Source organism: Puma concolor, chromosome B4 (genome assembly GCF_028749965.1).
Source record: "Puma concolor isolate L17-30 chromosome B4, mPumCon1.1.hap2, whole genome shotgun sequence".
Taxonomy (NCBI): domain Eukaryota; kingdom Metazoa; phylum Chordata; class Mammalia; order Carnivora; family Felidae; genus Puma; species Puma concolor.
The window spans coordinates 19,120,809-19,132,973 of NC_141673.1; the positions used below are offsets into that span (position 1 = coordinate 19,120,809).

A 12,165-nucleotide genomic window follows, 5' to 3' on the forward strand; every position below is an offset into this window, starting at 1 on the left:
ACAGCTCTAACAGTTTGTGTGCTGTAAATTTTCTCATTTATAATCTTAAGTTCTGCTAGTTCCAAGATACAGGTTACCTTCTCATATATATTAAGCTTAAAGAATAAGCTCAGAGAGATAAGCAATAGCAGAGAAGACTGAATCTAACCCTCCAGTGTATATATACAACTCTTCTTACAATATAATTCATAGTTGTTCAGGGTTGCTCTTCAACAGTACTTCTTTTGTATGTTTCTTGCATTTTGTTTGTTTTATGACAGCAATCTCTAAATAATAGAACATTAATGGAAAAAAAGACAAGAAGATGTACCTCCCTGAGATATGGATAGACTTCTTACGTCTCTTAGTAGATGATGTTGCTGCAGAAAGCGTAGCACCCGCTTATTTTCCAGTTTGCCCAAATGGATAAAAAAATAAATGATTATAGCTTGAACTGCAGCCTTTATTTTTTTCTCAGACCATTCTTTGGAAAAAGGTGATGCCAAAAGAAAGTAAGTGTATCAGTATCCCTTATTGAAATTATAAAAATTGGTGCATACTTTGATGTTTATGATTTATTCTTCCCAGAAGTGAATTAAGGAATATCTACTTAAAAAGAAAGAGACTTGGTCTTCCCTGAGATGTCTTTATTCCTAAAGGTTCTCAAAGAAATGTCAGTTGCATCCTGTCCTTTTTTGCAATAACCTTGCAAGTGGAGATGTTTGTGTGGCAAAGGGCTGATTTCTACTATTCCTTGTGAGTGGTCAAGGGAGAGTGGTGTTTGGACTTAGAAAAGAGGGTTAGTAATGTATCTTTGTTTGTGTCGTTGAGTTTTTCCCTTATGTCTCTCCCTTCAAAAGTGTGGGTTTCTTTGAGAAGTCACTTATCCAGTCACACACACACACACACACACACACACACACGCACACATGCACACACCATCCCTTTGACCTCTAAGAGGACATAAGATGATTTGGGAATGAGTTGAGGGCTCTGGAAACAAGGATAGAGAGGCTGGCCTTTCCCATAAACATCTACTGACCCTGTTTGAGAATAATGCAGTTTGAAGCCATTCTTTAGAAGGCCTTCCGCGATTGGCACCACCCAGAAGTAGAGAATCAGCCTGGAACAACAGCATTACTTGCAAAGGGTAACTGTTGGACCATGAAGGGTTTTAAGCTCCTCCAGGGTCCTAATACTCCTCTCCACCACCATCCCTGATGCTGTGGTGCCCGAAGAGCTCTGTTTCCTTGACCTAACAAAAAGTCAGACTTGGGAGTAAGGAAGGAGAAAACAGAATCTTTCCAAAACTTTCAATTCCCTGGATGTCCTTGGGAAAGCCGGAGATACAAGAGGCTCCCTGCCAAGTCTCTCTTGGGAAAAAGAAAGTTTTGTGCAGTGGAGGGCAGTCTGGGACTAAACAATCATGGTTTTATGACTTGACTCCTCGGAAGACAGTGTGCTGAGGCTGGAGAGCAATGAGAGGATAAGACCATTTGAGCCTTTCAGAGCAGAGTTTCTCAGCATTGTCGACAGTTCCCATGACCAGCAAGGTGTTGTGGGCACAGAGGGGAGTGGTAAAACCCCAAAGCCTATCCTTTTATAGAACAAAAGTCAGAATGGCGTAAGGCCATGAAGAAGTTAGTACCCAGACCAGGAAACACGATTCTGATGATTTTCTCTGCTCACTGCAGACTTTGAATACATTTTGGCTGAGTAACGGAAAGACAGAATAGATAAGTGTGATATTTATTCTCTTGGTGGTAATGACCAGTTTTTTGCACTTTATACAGAGGAAAGCCAGGTGATTTCCTTTCTTTTCTTTTTTCTTTCTTTCTTTCTTTTTTTTTTTTTTTTTTTTTTTTTTTAGTGATGCACTCCCACATGATACTGTTTGAAATGGAAGGAGTAACATGTCTCAGTAACACTGCTCTGGAGATCCTGATTCAAATGCCAGGTTTTCCATCAAGCTGAACCTCTCCCTGAGCCTCAGTTTCCTCCTCTGTAATATGGGGAAGATGCATGCCTACCTCACAAGATTGTCACAAAGATCAAGCAGCATATTGTGTGTATAGAAGCCTCTCAATTACTTTCAGCTGCATCTAGCAATTTTAAATGTTTATTATTCTGTTACAAAGCACAAATGAGCTCCCATAAGAATTGGTTATTACTTGTTTTTTGGTCGTCTTGGCCCAGCAACATGATCTCTCCAACATGATTTCATCCATGAAAGATGGCCCCTCTTTCAAAAGAAAGAAAGAGGGGCGCCTGGGTGGCTCGGTCGGTCAGGCGTCCGACTTTGGCTCAGGTCACGATCTCATGGTCCGTGAGTTCGAGCCCCGCGTCGGGCTCTGTGCTGACAGCTCAGAGCCTGGAGCCTGATTCAGATTCTGTGTCTCCCTCTCTCTCTGCCCCTCCCCTGTTCATGCTCTGTCTCTTTCTGTCTAAAAAATAAATAAATGTTAAAAAAAAATTTAAAAAAAAAAAAAAAAGAAAGAAAGAAAGAAAGAAAGAAAGAAAAAAGACAGTTGGAGTGTCCTACATAAAGAGTCTGTCTTCCACTTGAGAAAAGAGTTTGACCAAAGCAGAATTTAAACCTTTCAACACAGCCCAAATCTAGATGTACACATAAATTAATGTTGTGAGCAATAAAAAGGAAATTTGCATCAATTTGAAGTTAAAATTGTATCAGGAAAAAGAAAACTTTGGAGATTGAAATGGAAATGTCCTGTTTGAAGCTAAAGGCAATAGAACTCCACTTCACATCTTCATTTCTGACAGTAACACACCATTAGGCATTTCCCTTCTTCCTGAGCTCTACCATTATCAGTAAAGTTTTAAATCATAATGTCCAGAAAGCCAGCATTTGCTCTGCTGCTAAGGACACTATTTTTCAGCAGAAAATATCATGTGTGCTCATTTTATGAAATAGTTAACATAAACAAGATTGATTTAAAAACCGATCATTCTCCATACATGTTGTTTTGCTGAGGAACTAATATATGAAAACATGGCTTCACTTTGCTGCCTAATTTTAAGGTCACCTTAGGAAATGAGGTTTGGGAAGGTATTTGTCTTTCCGGAGGCAGGAAGTGAATACCAACTTTAAAAATTAAAGTCGTTGGAACTGTGGTCAAGCCATTTCCCCCTCTGAGCACTTTGCTCCAAAGCTAGCCCTATAAAACGCCAATGTATAAGGCAAAGTGTAAATAAAGATTCTTGCAACATGGGGTAGGACAAATTAGCTCTTCAAATAAGGGGATGTGATAAGAAGGAATTTTGCTCCTCTAAGAGTATTATTCCATTCCCATTCATTACAAGAGGGTAGAATAAATGCCACCAGAAATCTGCCATCAGCTGTATAGTTTGGGGAAAGAGAAGCAATTAAAATGATTAAAATAGCAATTTATTCCATTTTTTTTTTATTAATTCAACTAGTACTTGTTTGACTGTCTATTTCCTGCTCAGCCTGAGAACAGGAACATTGAAACGTTCACTGTGAGGGCGACCCAGCAGCTCCTCTGTGGCCCCACTGCACAGAGTTGATTTAGCAGATCTATATCTCCACCTATACACCACCTCATCCTTCAACCTTCTTTTTCCTTCCCTCACCTGGAACTCTCTGAACTAAAAAGGGGGCAACTTCCATCTTTCAGTCCTAGTTCAGAATCAGCTCGGATGAAACTGCAAGGATACAACCCATTTAAGGAGGTTTAAACCTCATCGTTCCAAAGACCCAGTTTCTATTTGACGACATTAAAGTTCCATCATCTCCACAAACAGGCCAGGTTAGTGGGTTTTAAGCCAATCCCTGCCTCAGTCTGCCCTGAAATGATCAGTATCAGCTTGATGTCTTGGGAATCCGAAGTGAAGATGAAATGAGCACGTGGCTCCGCAGTCTTCACCTCTTGCTTTTCCACCTAGGTCCAGAGGTGGGCCAGGGGAGGGAGCTGGAGGAGGAATAGATTCCGGGAAGGGGGAGAGTGAGAAGATGGGAGGCATCAAAAGAGTTAAAGGCTTTAAACCCAAAAGGTCTGGCACTGAAAGGAAACGTGAAAAGAAACTTTCAGATTTGCCCAGACAATTACTTACTCTCCGGAGGGTGCTGAAACGCGACTCTCAGACTCTCAGACCTTGCATGCGTGGGGGTTCATGAAAACCAATTCCAGCCTCACAGTCCAGGACTCCATCCTCTGTACTGTATGATGGGCGGGCTGCTCTTTGCCTTAAATATCCACGCGTTGACGTAGGCCAGGACCACGGACAGCTCCCGCCCCGAGGTCTCTGCTCTCCAGTTCCACCCGGGACAACAGGGAGTGCGGCTGCCCGAATCGGCGTCCTCTGGCTCTGCTCCCTCCACAGCCATCCCTGGGTGTCTTCTAGGAGCCCGGAATTCCTTCTTGAGCTAGGGGCCCACAAAGGGCCAAAGCCCGAGAACCAAGAAAGGGGCGCCGCATGAAGACCGAGGTCCGCAGCTTTCTGGGAGTTTAGGCTCATTTCCTGAGAGGCAGCACCCAGGAAGATGACTTCGGGGAGAAGGCGGCTGCGGGGCCCCGGGAGACGACAGGGAGGAGATGACCTTGCTTTTTCTCCCCGTGGGAGGCTGGCTCCTCCAAGCCAGCCCAAGTCATCGAGGTACCGCTTTGCTTTAGGTCCGTTTTCGCTTCCAAGTTGAGGGAAGGGGGAGACGTGTCAGAAGCCCCTCTGCACAGTGGAGCTGAGATTTCCCAGGGCGAAAAGTTCAGTCACCCTCTGCTTCCCCCTCCACCCTTAGCCTCCAGCCCTTCCTAACCTAGCTCTTTGGGGGGAGGGGCTGGCCAGATGTGTAATGCTCTCACTCCTAGTCTCCCTTTCCAGTGGCCCAGATTCACCAACCACTGGGTGATCTCCACACGTCCCAGCTCCCTTCTTTCCAGATCTGGCAATCTCGAGGTCCTGTGGAAACTTCTGAGAGGAAGGTCAGTGACCAAAGCCAGGCTGGGGTTGAGGCCCGGGGGGTTCTTGCCTTCTGCTGAAAACTGGGGAAAGAATGTGAGCAGTCTTCTCTGCTGGCTTCCACTGTAAATGTAGAGGCAGAGTGCAAGGGAAAAAAAGGTCTTCCTGTTTCTCCCAGACTGGAGAACCGTTTCACAGATACAGCCTTTGTTCAAGGAACTGGACCTTTTGTGGGGGCAAAGTGGGGATGGAGGGAGGCATGGAAAGCATATTTCAATACAACGGAGCAATAGCTTTCACGGCTGGAATCCAAAAAGACTTAGGGCTAGTCCTGTCGACAGCGGTCAGGATGGAAGCCTGGGAGATGAAGGACAGAAGATGGAGGAAGGAAGAGGGAAGGTGCCTACTAGGTTTTCTTCGTGGCTGGATATTGGAATGAGAATGCAGACACACAATTAATTGCCTTTAAGAATTCTTAATTTAAATCATTGTTACTGGTGGTAGGAGTTAAACTAGAACCAGAAGGAGGAAGTATTAATAGAAGGGAGTTGGGAATCAGAAAACCAAATACTCAGTTAGACTACTTGGTTAGTTCAAAGGGGAAAATTCCCCACCATCTGACATCTTTCATGCTGAATGATCTAAAAAGACACCAGCTGGGCAGTGTGGGAAGATACACCAAGATGGTCTTTGCAGCACTTTTTGTATCAGCAAACAAGTCAAATGTCCATCAGTAAGAGATTGTTTAGATAAATTATAATCTGTATAATGAAATATTGTGCAGGTGCTAAAAAAATGAGGTAAAACTGTAGACTATAAATACTGAGGATCAATGAAGTCTAGGAGGTATTGTTAAATGAGAAAAATCATGATCACATTTTTTTAAAGCTGTCAGTCGTGTATATGTATGGCCTGTAGGTGTATTTCTATAATCACAGAAGAAAGATAAAAGACTAGGGCTGGAGCGGGGGTTGGAGATTACTCTCACTCTTTACCTTACTTATGTTGTAAAGAGAAGGAAAATGATGTGATTAAAAATAATTTGAACTTTGTTTTTCCACTGTTCTTTTCCTTGTTTCAATATGTTCTGTTATAAACAAATGCTACTAAAATCAGAAATAAGCAAGTACATGGAGGTGTCAATTACTGATCTTTCTCTTTTAGTCCTTTTTTAAAAAATATTTTTATTTATTTTTGAGAGAAAGAGAGAGACAGAGCACGAGTCGGGGAGAGGCAGAGAGAGAGACGGAGACACAGAATCTGAAGCAGGCTCCAGGCTCTGATCTGTCAGCACAGATCATGACCTGAGCCAAAGTCAGACACTTAACTGACTGAGCCACGCAGGCGCCCCTCCCTTTTAGTCCTTTGAAACAAAGATCCACCATCTATCATCCAGATCTGCTCCCAAGGCCAAGGGTGCCTTGGCCCAGCCAGAAATTTACATAAATATAACATTTCTAAGTCCAGTATTAGCCTGGTTATTGATACCTTAAAACAAGGGTTCAGAGATGTGGATGTTTACCCAGAAGAATTTTCCTATTCAGACTTTGTAAATCAAAACTGAGTAGGGAGGTTCTGCTATTTCCCTGAATTTGTTACGTTCGTTAACCTTGTTTCCTTTTAAAGGTAGTTCCTGGAATTGCCAAGCACCACCATCTACTCAAAACTTTGTTCTTTTAAAACTTTCTGATGAAAGAGACAGCACAACATAGTGATCAAGCAAGGGAACTGAAATCGGACTGAACCTCGGTTTTCCCACTCACTGAGTAAACGGCCTCCTGCAAGTTCTTTACCACCTTGCGCTTCTGCTGCCTCATCCTTAATGTGGGGATATAATAGTACCTACTGCATAGGTTTGGTAAGAGCATTAACTAAGATAAACCCATACAAAAACTTAGAAGAGTGTGAAATGTCAGCAGTTATTATCACTAATTTCTGTCTAGAAAATGCAATCAAGGGGTAATGGAGACCTGTTAGAAGCAACTTAGATCTTTTCTGGAAAAAGCTACCGTGGGCAAGAGCGATACATTTGGAGAATGAGAATAGCCTCAGGAGCTTGAATCTACAGTCTGTATACTTACATGGAAGACAATGATAAGTTTCAAGAGTCAGACCCCCTGGTCTCAATGCCTGACTTTATCATTTCCCAGATATTTGAACATAAACAATGATGTTACTTTTTGTCTGCTTGTTTTAAATGTTTGTTTATTTATTTATTTTGAGGGAGAGAAGACACACACACGTGCACAGGTGTGCAAGGGCGTGCAAACATGAATGGGGGTGGGGCAGAGAGCGAGGGTGAGAGAGAATCACAAGCAGACTCCACGCTGTCAGTGCAGAGCCCAATGAGGGGCTTGAACCCACGAAATGTGAATCATGACCTAAGCTGAGACCAAAATTTGGCCTTTAACCAACTAAGCCCCCCAGGTGCCCCTGTTTACTTTCTGTTAACTACAAAGTGCCAACAATAATAGTGCCCAGTTCATATGGTGGCTGTGATAATTAAATTAATTCCAAGCACTCAGTATATGCTAGCTTCTGTTTGTCTCTTGCCCTCTGAAAGCAAAACTGCTTTAGATGCTGTCAGTAACACAACCTATCCCTTTACCTTTTCTACTTTGGGGCAGAAAGCTAACTTCCAACTACCAGCTCCTGCGTGTTTCTTTCGAAAGCTTTATCTGGATTCTAAGGTACTTTGCATGCCCTTATGGTAGACCAAAAGTGTCTGGAAATTAACAGCCTCCCATCAGTCTTCTACCAAGACACTAGCTCCCAGAGTGTCCTCATTGGGATTAAGCTCAGTTGCCCACAGTAATAGCTGCTTGATAACACTCCCTTTAATTATTGCCTTTCCTTCTCCGTTTCTTTTTCCTACTTTTCTGACTTCAGCTCCTAGGCTAGAACCCAAACTAGGACAGAGGTACATGGTGTTTTGTGATGATCATGGCAGCGTCTGTTGCTCATACAAGCTTCTGCATCATTTCCTTCCAAGGCTGTCATTCAGAATCAGATATCTTAACGCAGATGTCTTCACTGCGCTTTCTTACAGTTCCCTGGTTTCCAAGAAAAAAGACAAGCTCTTGACCACTGCCACCATCTGGTAACCAAGAACAGACCCAATTTGGACCACTATTACCCTGAAAGTGAAATGCTGTTGTTTATACGAATTCCATTCTATGACTTACTATTTATACTCTCCAAAATTTCAAAAGAGGCTTTTCATCTGCACTGAAAAGAAATACCATCGCTGTCACTGTCAACGCAGGAATCTGAGAGGCAAACTTCTATCTTTTCAAGGAATATGGCTGGAAATCTGAATGTGGATTCAGGCTAGTATACATGTTGCACTGCAAGAATTCTGACTCCAATACACCAACAAAGGTAAATTGAACTCTCCTGTTCGTGAGTACTGTGGGCAGAGCAATTGCCCACAGTAGAGCGGGCAGCCCAGGTTAGACAAGCTGGGCTCTCATCCTGGCTCTGCCACTATTAACTGTGTAACCTTTAGAAACGGCATTTGGGGCGCCTGGGCGGCTCAGTCAGTTGAGCCTCCGACTTCGGCTCAGGTCATGATCTCGAGGTTTGTGGGTTCGAGCGCTGCGTCGGGCTCTGTGCTGACAGCTCAGAGCCTGGAGCCTGCTTCGGATTCTATGTCTCCTCCTCTCTCTGCCCCTCTCATGTTCATGCTTTGTCTCTCTGTGTCTCTCAATAATAAATAAACGTTAAGAAAAAAACAATTAGAAATGGCATTTAATCTCATTAAACTCTGGTTTTCTTATTCACAAATTGGGGACGAAAATACATTCATACATACATATACCTACCTCACGGGCTTTTTTTCCTAGGGATTTAGTATGCTAACTGTATAGTAAGCACTTAATACAACAGCATATAGTATAAGTTCAAGGAAAATCATCCCTCTTTTTCCCTATTGATAATAACAACAACATTTTATAAAGGAAACATAAGGGCTATATAGTATGCACTGAATTTGTAGATTCTGGAAGCTGAAAAGAGATCATAGACACCTTGCAGGACAGCTATCCTCTAACCAAGGTAAGGCGAGGTGACATTCTGCAGAATACACCATCATTTTCAGCAAAGCAAACGCAATCATTGTTCGCTACATGTTAGATATGACTGTTAGAATTGGTGCTGCCATTGGAACTACAGCCAAACGGACAGCTAGTTGTTGGAAGGCTTTAAAGTTATAGGTCAGTGCGGAGCCTACTCATTGTTACCTAGAACATGGCCACGGGTTACACCTAACACGATAGGGGACCATTTCTCTTCTCCAAACCAAGAATGTGGACAGGGACCTACCCACCTTGGAAGAAGAGGTGGGACTTCCTGGATACAGTTTCCCAGAGGGAAAAATGGGTTTTATTAGTATGACACTGAGATGGAAGTCCATAGAGACAGAGAAAGGAGCATGACTTCTGCCTAGATACTCGCAGTGGGTTGATATCTTGATGGTCCAGTTAACCAGTTCTCAGGGTAGAATGAGTATTCACAGTCTGCAGGTCACATGGCTGCTGGGGGCACACACTGTGGCATTTGCCTTGGAAATTTCTGCCATGCCCACATCGGAGGCCTTATCCTGAGTGAACTGCTGGAATTCTTTCAGAGATTTTAACCTAAACAAAGCTGTACCCCTTGTGGCCTATCTCATCACAATATTCCTTTCTAAAGAAACAAAGCATTTTTGAGCAATAATTCTTTACTGGAATCTTTGGAAGGGGGAAATTCCACTTCTTTACAGCAAAATATTCTGATACTGCGCAAATTTGTCTTCTTTCTCTTACCCGCACTTTCTATCTCAAACTTTCAGCCAGTGAAGCTTTTCTTTCTTTCTGTCTTTCATACTTCTCATCTCCTGACTTTTTTGGTTCTAAAAATAACATCATGATGTGGTTCAGAGCATGTTTTCTGGAATCAAATTGATGAGTTTTGAACCTAGCATTGCTCCTGTTTGTTTGTGGCCTTGGAAAGGTTGCCTAATATTAGTGGACATGTATTGACCTCTACCTTGTGCCAGAAATGTATTAAGTAACTTGCCCAAAGTCACTAGCTAACTGGTGATAGAACCAGGACTCGAGCTCAGGCAGCTTGACTCCAAAGTACACACTGTTGGTGGTGATACTATTCTGTCATACTATGCCTCAGTTTTCTCATCTTTAAAATGGGGATTATAATGCCTCCCCATGATAGGAAAGGCAATATACTGTTAAGTGGTAAGACTGTAAATATAGTAATTTCCTCCTGACATCAAATGGCCTTAAATGGTTCCATTTTACTGAGTTCACTGAAGTTCAGAGAAGTCAAGTTACTTTCCTATAGTCACACTAGTAAATTGCTAAAGCAGGCTGGATTTAAATTCAAGTCTATCCTACTTCTAGAGTAGGTAGATATTCAAACATATACTCTGCCACCTGCTAATATCACTGGGCATATTTGTCTATCTCCCTGGGCCTCAGTTTTCTCATCATTAAATTAAGGGATGACAATACCTGTCCTGCCCTCTTCACGAAGCTGAGGTAAGAATAAAAACAAAATATGTAAATGTAATTCGCAGGCTTTCAAATGGCATGGAGCTGTAAATTAAGGTACCGCTGCAGATTTCTATAAGCTTCCTCTTATGCTGCACACAGCTAAGGAATGAGCAAAGTTTGATAGAGACACCAGACACACGAAAACTACCCAAGGGCACCATAGATGGTCATTCAGTCTGCTGGACATCTATTAAGAGATGCTAGTGAAGGGAGGACAGAGGGATGGCCACCAAGATACCTGGGACCAGAGGTATCTTGGAACCATTTAAGGCCATTTGATGTCAGGAGGAAATGACTATATTTACAGTCTTAGAGGTATAGGAGAGCCGGGGAGAATCCCTTGCTACATATTTTGGGGATGGAAGAAGAATCTATGTTCTACTGAGACAAGAGTGTACTTCGATTCATGGGGAAAAAAAGGAGGCTCGACAGTTGAGCTCATGGAGAATCCAGTCACCTCCACATCCAATCTTCCTTCCTTGTCCTTGCCCTAACAGCATCACTAGGATTACCTTCCGTCTGGGGGTGGTGGCCTCAGTCATTTGTTCAACAAATATTTGTTAATCGCCTATTATGTGCCAGACACTATTCCAAACAATAGAAGTAAATTTCCTGTTTTGTGAAGCCTGCATCCTGGTATATGGGTAGGGGGACAGGAAGGGAGACACAAAATAAAGAACGAAAGAAAAATAATTATTTTGTGTGATAAATGCTGTGAAGAAAACAAACATCTGACTGCTCATTAAAATAATTTCTGATGATAGATATATACTTTTATCAAATAATCTGAAGGTGTTCAAGGAGTTAAATGACATTACTATAATAAACCTTATATTCTCACTTCCCTATTTATGTCAGTAAGGTTTCTCAGTACCTACAACTATAAAACATTAAAAATCACCCACAGAAGTAGAATCAATAAATCAATATTAGTTCATATCTTATTCTAGCTATAAATAAATCCATTATGAACTAATAGAGGTTAAAGAATATATACCTAATAAAAAAATACATTTGCAATTGAAATATACTTTTTTGGTTAATAATTACTTCTAAATTGTATACTAATGATATTTGTACATTTTACCAAGTCCAAAAGGAATACTTTAACCTTTAGGACATTATGGTCATAGGAAATTTTTTTTAAAAAACTTACTTTTAATTTATATTTTTATTGTCAAGATAAATAAATCACTTTTAGAAATAAAAGATATTGCATTGGGGTAAAATTCTGTTTGCAGTTTGTAATATAAATAGGATTTAAGAAAATAGGAAGACATAAAATTATAAAGTTTCTAACTATTATCAAAGTGCTTATTCACATATTTTGAATGGATTATGGTGGATATCATACTGAAATGGAATTCAGATTCCATTGGCTACCTACAGAATGATCTACAGTTTTATTTTAAGAGTCTATATTTTAATACACCAGTAATTATATTCTTTGCAACATATGATAACAAAATATATAAGGTATATATATATAATTTTTTATAAAATTGTTTTAGGGAGTGTATGAGATATGTTTGAATGCCGTGTTATCTGTATGCTGCAACCACGTTTGTGGCCCCTAGAGGGAGTCATTTCTCACACATTGTCTCAGTCCCACTTCAAGGACAATTTGGAGGGGTAAAGAATTCTTACTTGCATTGATTGCTCAACTATTAGAAAGGCCCTAGATGGGAAGCCTAGTGAC

General features: G+C 41.5%; 1 long non-coding RNA gene across 1 annotated transcript; it reads left to right on the forward strand.

Moving 5' to 3' along the window:
* Positions 1-2,347: 2,347 nt before the first annotated feature.
* LOC147578948 (uncharacterized) lies at positions 2,348-8,651 on the forward strand. The gene is made up of 2 exons (XR_015253389.1): positions 2,348-4,614; positions 6,541-8,651. It is a non-coding gene; the product is annotated as an uncharacterized LOC147578948 (long non-coding RNA).
* The last annotated feature ends 3,514 nt before the right edge of the window (positions 8,652-12,165 follow it).